The sequence below is a fragment of the Hylobates moloch genome, unplaced genomic scaffold (genome assembly GCF_009828535.3).
Source record: "Hylobates moloch isolate HMO894 unplaced genomic scaffold, HMol_V3 SCAFFOLD_17, whole genome shotgun sequence".
Classification (NCBI taxonomy): Eukaryota; Metazoa; Chordata; class Mammalia; order Primates; family Hylobatidae; genus Hylobates; species Hylobates moloch.
Genome location: NW_026652292.1, coordinates 54,099,089 through 54,106,830, shown reverse-complemented (window position 1 = coordinate 54,106,830; position 7,742 = coordinate 54,099,089). Strand labels below are relative to the sequence as shown.

The following is a 7,742-nucleotide window of genomic DNA, read 5'->3' as shown; positions in this document are numbered from 1 at the left end:
CCCATAAGGAGGGCATCCTTTTGAAATAAAAAGGCAAAGCTTCTTTTGCTTTTTATTTTTACTTCTTTCTGCTTGATAGGCAGGTATAATATCTGGTTTTGGTGCAGCCATGAGGATAATAGTTGCACATTTAGGATGGTGGAGGAAAAGTTAGAAAGAGGCTAAATCCTTGATAACACTGCAGAGCTATTGCTCCTGTCATTAGCTTAATTCTAGACTTCTCACTGAGTGAGAAAAATAGACTCATTGTTGAAGCTATTGCTTTCATTTGCGTGAAGTCAAGTATGTTCCTTCCCTGTGTGTCCTTTTGACAATATCTTTAAAGTAATAAATACATAGAAACATCACTTTTCACCTTTATTCTTTTATAAGTATCACCTTGGTTCCAGAACATTGATTTGAGTGAACAAATGGTTAATGTTTGAAAACTTTCCTGAAATTTCTTGCCTCTAACAAGAGCCAGAAGGAAGACTGTTCACATATTCTTTATCTCTTGAGCCAGAGATAATTGTCAATTCCTCCAGGCCTAATCCATTACTTTGTGACTATTGATTATTCAGTTTATGAAAATGAGTATGACACAAGTTCCTTCTTGCAAATCAGATGTCAATACCTCAGAAGGTCCTTCACCCAGATTATGGCAGCCATCCAGTTATTCGCAACCACAGCATCTTATTTTAATTTTTGGTATAGCCCTTATAAACCTCTGATACTTTTCTAATTTACTTATGTATGTATTCACACATGTGCCTTTGTTTACTTTTAATATCCTCCCCCAAATGCTAGGATATGAGCAGAGAATTTGTCTGCTTTATCTAGAAATATATCCTTGGCTTATAGCAGACAAGTAGGCATATTTGTTGAATGACTGAATGACTGAATCAGTAAGTATGAGAGAGAATCAAAGAATTGTTAGATATAGTCACTGACCTGAGGAAATTTCAAAGACAAATAAGGAAATGAGGGATTTACTGGAAAATATGAAAAAATGAAGTTATAAGAATGCTTAAAAAAAAGGCCAAGTGTGGTGGCTCACATCTGTAATCCCAGAACTTTGGGAGGCTAAGGCTAGAGGATCATTTGGGGTCAGGAATTTGAGACCAGCCTGGCCAACATGGCGAAACCCCATATCTACTAAAAATACAAAATTAGCCAGATGTGGTTGTGGGTGCCTGTAATCCCAGCTACTCAGGAGTCTGAGGCAGGAGAACTGCTTGAACCCAGAAGATGGAGGTTGCAGTGAGCCAAGATCATGCCACTGCACTCCAGCCTGGGCAACAGAGCAAGACTCTGTCTCTAAAAACCAAAAAAAGGATATTAAAAGGACAGAGATACAGTCAGAACCCAATAAAGATAAGCCACAGCTTGGATTTTTTAGTAGCTCAGAGGAACAAGACTTTCATATGGATTCAGGCAGCAGAGAGAGCAAAGCCATAGTGAAAGGAAGAGGTCTGGAGCAAAGCATATTGTAGCATAACATACCTGTGAGTTTAACCAGAAAAAAAGGCTTGGTGTCTCTTTGAGAACATTTGTGATGTGGTTGGAAAAATGGAAGACTCTGCTCAAAGACTGTGGTTTTAGGATTGGCTATGCTGAGTTATTAGGTGAGTGCAAAAGTAATTGTAGTTTTTGCATTGTTGGAATTTGCCATTTGATATTGGAATATATTCTTAAATGTGCTTATGTTATACATCATTTCATGGGCATTTCTCACTTTCTGTATTTTCGCTAATGACATTACTTGCTGTTTATTTTATGTTTATTTTAGACTACAGAAATAATGTTAGATAAAAAGCAAATTCTAGCGACTTTCTTATTTGAGTGCAAAATGGGTCGTAAAGCAGCGAAGACAATTTACATCATTAACAATGCATTTGGCCCAGGAACTGCTAATGAACGTACAATGCAGTGGTGGTTCAAGAAGTTTTGCAAAGGAGACAAGAGCCTTGAAGATGAGGAGCATAGTGCCCGGCCATCAGAAGTTGACAATGACCAACTGAGAGCAATCATCAAAGCTGATCCTCTTACAACTGCATGAAAAGTTGCTGAAGGAGTCAGTGTCGACCATTCTACGGTTGTTCAGCATTTGAAGCAAATCAGAAAGGTGAAAAAGCTCGATAAGTGGGTGTCTCATGAGCTGACCAAAAATAAAAATAAAAAAATTGTCGTTTTGAAGTGTCCTCTTCTCTTATTCTACAAAACAATAACGAACCATTTCTCAATCGGACTCTGATGTGCAAGGAAAATAGGATTTTATATGATAAACGGCAATGACCAGCTCAGTGGTTGGGCCGAGAAGACGCTCCAAGGCTCTTCCCAAAGGCAGACTTGCACCAGTAAAGGTCATGGTCCCTGTTCGGTGGTCTGCTGCCGGTCTGATTCACTACAGCTTTCTGAATCCCAGTAAAACCATTACTTCCGAGAAGTACGCTCAGCACATCAATGAGATGCGCCAAAAACTGCAACACCTGCAGCTGGCATTAGTCAACAGAAAGGGCCCCATTCTCTACAACACCCGACTGCACGTCGCACCACCAATATTTCAAAAGTTGAGCAAATTGGGCTAGGAAGTTTTTGCTTTATCCACCATATTCACCTGACCCCTTGCCAACCAACTACCGCTTCTTCAAGCATCTCGACAACTTTTTGCAGGAAAAATGCTTCCACAACCAGCAGGATGCAGAAAATGCTTTCCAAGAGTTTGTCGGATCCCAAAGCATGGATTTTTACGCTACAGGAATACACAAACTTATTTCTCCTTGGCAAAACTGTGTTGATTGTAATGGTTCCTATTTTGATTAATAAAGATGTATTTGAGCCTAGTTATAATGAATTAAATTTCATGGTTCAAAACTGCAATTACTTTTACACCAACCTAATAGTTTATACCTGGCTTTGTTGAGCCTCAAGTTCCTTATTTGATAAATGGGGATGAGAATGCTTACCTCACTGAATTATAATCAGGATTAAAAGAGACAGTATGAAAGCAGTTTGAGAAGCATGAGTAATTATGAAAATGGCTAACAGCTCTTGAGTTCTTATTATGTGTCAGGCACTGGAGTCATCACTTCACACAGATGATCTCTTTTAATCCTCAGAACAACCCAGAGGAAAAGACAAGATCCAGGTTTCAACATCAAAGGGTGAGAGCCAGCTAGGAGCAGAACTGGGCTGGGGAGGGGTTTGGGGTTTGGTTGATGGAAGAACAGCTCTCGGGAAAACATTCCTTTCTTTGACCACCTCATCTAACAATTGCTCTGATGATCCACAGTTCCACGACTTATTTCACACTTAAACTAGGAGGGTGACATCCAAACATGTGGCCACCAGGTGAGACGTATATATACATCCCATTTTCATCAAGCATCCAAGGATCTACTTTGGCAAAGTACATTTGACAACTTGGGGTAATTCTCTAACTTCCTCAGAGAGGAAAGTGAGCCTCTTCAAATTTACTTTTTGCATCCAATTGTTCACAAGCCAAGTATATTTTTAAAGATACATTTCTTTAACTGCCATCACATGCAAATTTCTAAGGAAATTAGAATGCTGCCAAACATCTTCCAGAAATGTAGGTAGTAACTCTTGCGCAGAAAGAACATGCACCATAAGTTAGAAAATCCTGAATAGAATTCCAAATATTCCAGTCATGATTTACCCAAGCAGAATGGCATAAGAATTAGGAGCATAGTCTCCAAGGCTGACAAATCTGTTTACTGCCTGGCTGTCACATATTGTTCTGTAAACTTGGGGATGTTTATTTATTCACCATGTAGAATCATTTTTCTCAAGTGTAAAATGGAAACAAAAAAAAGTATTACTCCAGCGCTACTGTGACAATTAGATGATATATATGAAGCAAAGCATCGTGTGCTTCTCAGGGACAGTACTGAAAATGGTAAATTTTTTTCTTTTTATTACTAATTTGTTAAGTCTTTCAGATTTTCTCACTTGGTACTTAAAATAATTACCTTTATTATATGCCACTCATGACAAAATTTAGGTTTTGATGTAATTTAAGTATTGGAAAATATAAAAAGCATATTACCTCTTTGATAATTACCCTTTTAGCACAAGTTAGCATTCAGTCCAGCCAAAATTACATAATGCTAAATGCTGAAATTAGTTTACATAAAAATTAGTGGGCCAGGTGCAGTGTCTTATGCCTGTAATCTCAGCACTTTGGGAGGCCGAGGTGGGCAGATCACGAGGTCAGGAGATCGAAACCATCCTGGCTAAGATGGTGAAACCACATCTCCACTAAAAATACAAAAAATTAGCCGAGCTAGGTGGCAGGCGCCTGTAGTCCCAGCTGCTCAGGAGGCTGAGGCAGGAGAATGGCGTGAACCTGGGAGGCAGAGCTTGCAGTGAGCTGAGATTGTGCCACTGCACTCCAGCCTGGGTGACAGAGTGAGACTCCATCTCAAAAAAAAAAAAAAAATTAGTGTTCTGCAGACTCTGCGATATTTGTGGGTTAGTATCAGTTCTCAAAATGGAGATAGTACATGTGATCTCACCCAGAAAACTCCAGCCAAACCTACTATTTAACACTAAATAGTAAAATAGTCAATATATACACTCAGTACATTTACATAGTTCTAATCAGTATGGGATCATTAAGTGTTGATGTTCTCTTATTCTTTATGGAGATTTTGTTTTAGTTCTCCAGAAGGATTTTCAAAATCATCTAAGGGATTCATTTACTCATGTTTCTGAATCAATATATGGCAAAAGATTTTCTCTCTTTACCAGAAAATTTACATAATATATTATTCCTCTAATTTGTGATTGTCTATGCCTGTAGGAAAATATAAAAGAAATCTTAATATAATTGTTATTCTATGGAAATGATATTCATGTACATTTCTTATGCTTTCCTGTGCGTAATTTTAAGAGTGGAATTGGCCCCTTATGTAAACTGAGATTTATTTGCTCTCTCTTAAAAAGACAGATGACTCCTAATTGGAAATAAAAATTGTAGCCTAGATACTTATTCAAATATTTAATAGGACCTGCATTGTTAAGTTTGAAATTTCACTCCAGCATTAGCAGTGAATTTTATATTTTATTCTATTTAGAATCTGTGTTGTTATATTTTTGGTAGTTGTAATCATACCTGTTTCCCCCCAAACCCTTTGAGTTTGGACCTTTTAATTAAGCTTTGGAACAGTCACCCCCAACTCACAGGTCATCTGTAACATAACAGATCTCACCATACACTTGAAGTGGGTGAATGAACTTCATGGGGGGTAAATTATGCCTCAAGAAGGTTGGGATTACAGGCCTCAGCCACCACACCAGGCCTTTGTTCTCGTATTTGATTGTTCCTTCCATGTGCTTGAGGCTCCACTGGCTCTCTGGGTCATTGTCTGCGTCTTTACTCATTTTATGCCAAAAGAGGTAAAGAGAGATATCTGATAAATTTGGAAAAAAATTAACTGGGCCTGTGTATTAGTTCATTCTCACACTGCTGTAAAGAAATACTTGAGACTGGGTAACTGACTAAGCAAAGAGGTTTAATGGCTCACAGTTCTGCAGGCTGTACAGGAAGCATAGCAGCTTCTGCTTCTGGGGAGGCCTCAGGGAGCTTTTATTCATGGTGGAAGGCAAAGCGAGAGCATGGCTGGAGCATGAGGAGGAGAGAGAGAGTGGGGAGGTGCTACACACTTTGTTTCTTTTTGAGATGGAATTTCCGAATTTCACTCTTGTTTCCCAGGCTGGAGGGCAATGGCGCTATTTCGGCTCACTGCAAACTCCACCTCCCAGGTTCAAGTGATTCTCCTACCTCAGCCTCCCCAGTGGCTGGGATTACAGGCCCCCACCACCACACCTGGCTAATTTTTGTATTTTTAGTAGAGATGGGGTTTTACCACTAGGCTGGTCTCAAACTCCTGACCTCAGGAGATCCACCCACCTCGGCCTCCCAAAGTGCTGGGATTACTGGCATGAGTACACACTTTTAAACAAGCAGATCTCTTGAGAACTCTATCATGAGAACAGCACTAGGGGGATGGTGCTAAACCATTCCTTAGGGACCACCCCCAGGACCCAATCACTTCCCACCAGGCCCCACTTCCAATATTGGGGATTACAATTCAACATGAGATTTGGACAGGCACAGAGATCCAAACCATGTCAGCCTAGTTCTACTAATCCTGCCCTTCTTTTATTGGAATTCTCCAGGTCTCTGCTGCTTTCTGCAGTGAGGAAAGACCTGTTCTATAATAATCCAGCACTGCAGGCTGGACTAATCACCTTTCCAACACGTGGTTCACTTAGCAAGCCTATTTGGCCTCACACATCCTACACTTAGCTCTTACTACTAACTAAAATGGCACTTTGCCTTCTGCTCGCCACTCCTTATTTTTCACAAATGTTTACGAATCCAGGTGAAGAAAAGAGGTGCTCTTTGTTGAGCTTCCTTGGAAACACAATTCTATAATTTTTATTTCTCATCTTGGTAATTGTTATGGTGTGGAGATTCATGTACCTTCAGAGTTTATATGCTGAAATCCTAACCCCCAGGCTGTTGGTATGAGAAGGAGGGGTCTTTGGAAGGTGATGAGATCACAGAAGTAGAGCACTCGTGAATGAAATCAGTGCCTTTTAAAAGAGATCCCAGAGAGTTAGTTGACTCCCTCCACCATCTGGAGACACAGTTAAGGCACCATCTGTGAGGAAGTGGCTTTCACCAGACACTGAATTGATGGCACCTTGATCTTGATCTTCCCATCTTCCAGAATTGTGATAAATAAATTTCTGTCTTTAAAAGCTACCAGTTTATGGCATTTTGTTATAGCTTCCCAAATAATCAAACCCAATAACTATTGTGAATTAAGTAGTATACTTAACCTCCATTTTATTCCAAGAAATGTAATCACTTGACTCCTTTCTATTAAGCCCTCACCTCTTCGTGCACATTTTATCTCTCCCCACTACTTCTCACCTTCTATCAGTAGCATCTCTAATTTTACATTATAATGCCTATTAACATTTATGTTTTGTTCTATAATCATAATTAAATATTTATGCTATCTCTGTGGAGGTATTCTAAGAGCTGAAAACTAGTAAACAGCAGTTACAGTATAATGACTACATAAATATTCAATGAATGACCAACTCATGTGCTACTATTCTATTTCCTTCACTTTATTCCCATATCACCCACTGCCATAGCAATCAACGTGTAATGATCCTAAGCATCCTGGTCAAGTGATTCTCCATAATTATACTTCAATATTTGCTCAAAATCATGCCTTATTTAATGTATCTCACACTTGGACACTAACTTTATAGACAGGGTTAGCTGTTATTTTTCCTGGAGTTTATATTTGTCTTCCAGGCATTTATATTTATCCTTATTGAGAGAAGAAGCACATGCTTTCTTCACTGTGTCACTACTGTAATCCTGCTCATTTGTCATTCTGTTTATTAATTGGAATGCCCATTCATCTTTCTGAGAACCTCCTTGCAGCCTACTAATTTCAAGTTCCAATTTGGCATTGGTTACTTTCTGGGCCCACTGTCCACTTGAGATTTCTTTTGACTGACTTCCTAGGTCAGCTCAGCTGTTTTTTTACCTTGTATTCTCTGCCACTCAAACACTGTCATTTGATCAGTCTGTATGCATTTACCAAGTATTTACTATGTACAAGGCATAGTATTATACACTATGAAAATTCAAGGCAAATCAAAATTTGTTCTGCACCAAAAGAGTTAATAGGTTAGGTCTTGAACACACA

General features: G+C 39.1%; 1 pseudogene; it reads left to right on the top strand.

Annotated features, from left to right (window-relative positions):
• The first annotated feature begins 872 nt into the window (after nt 1–872).
• On the top strand, nt 873–2,802 carry LOC131381639 (histone-lysine N-methyltransferase SETMAR-like; annotated as a pseudogene).
• Nucleotides 2,803–7,742: the final 4,940 nt, after the last annotated feature.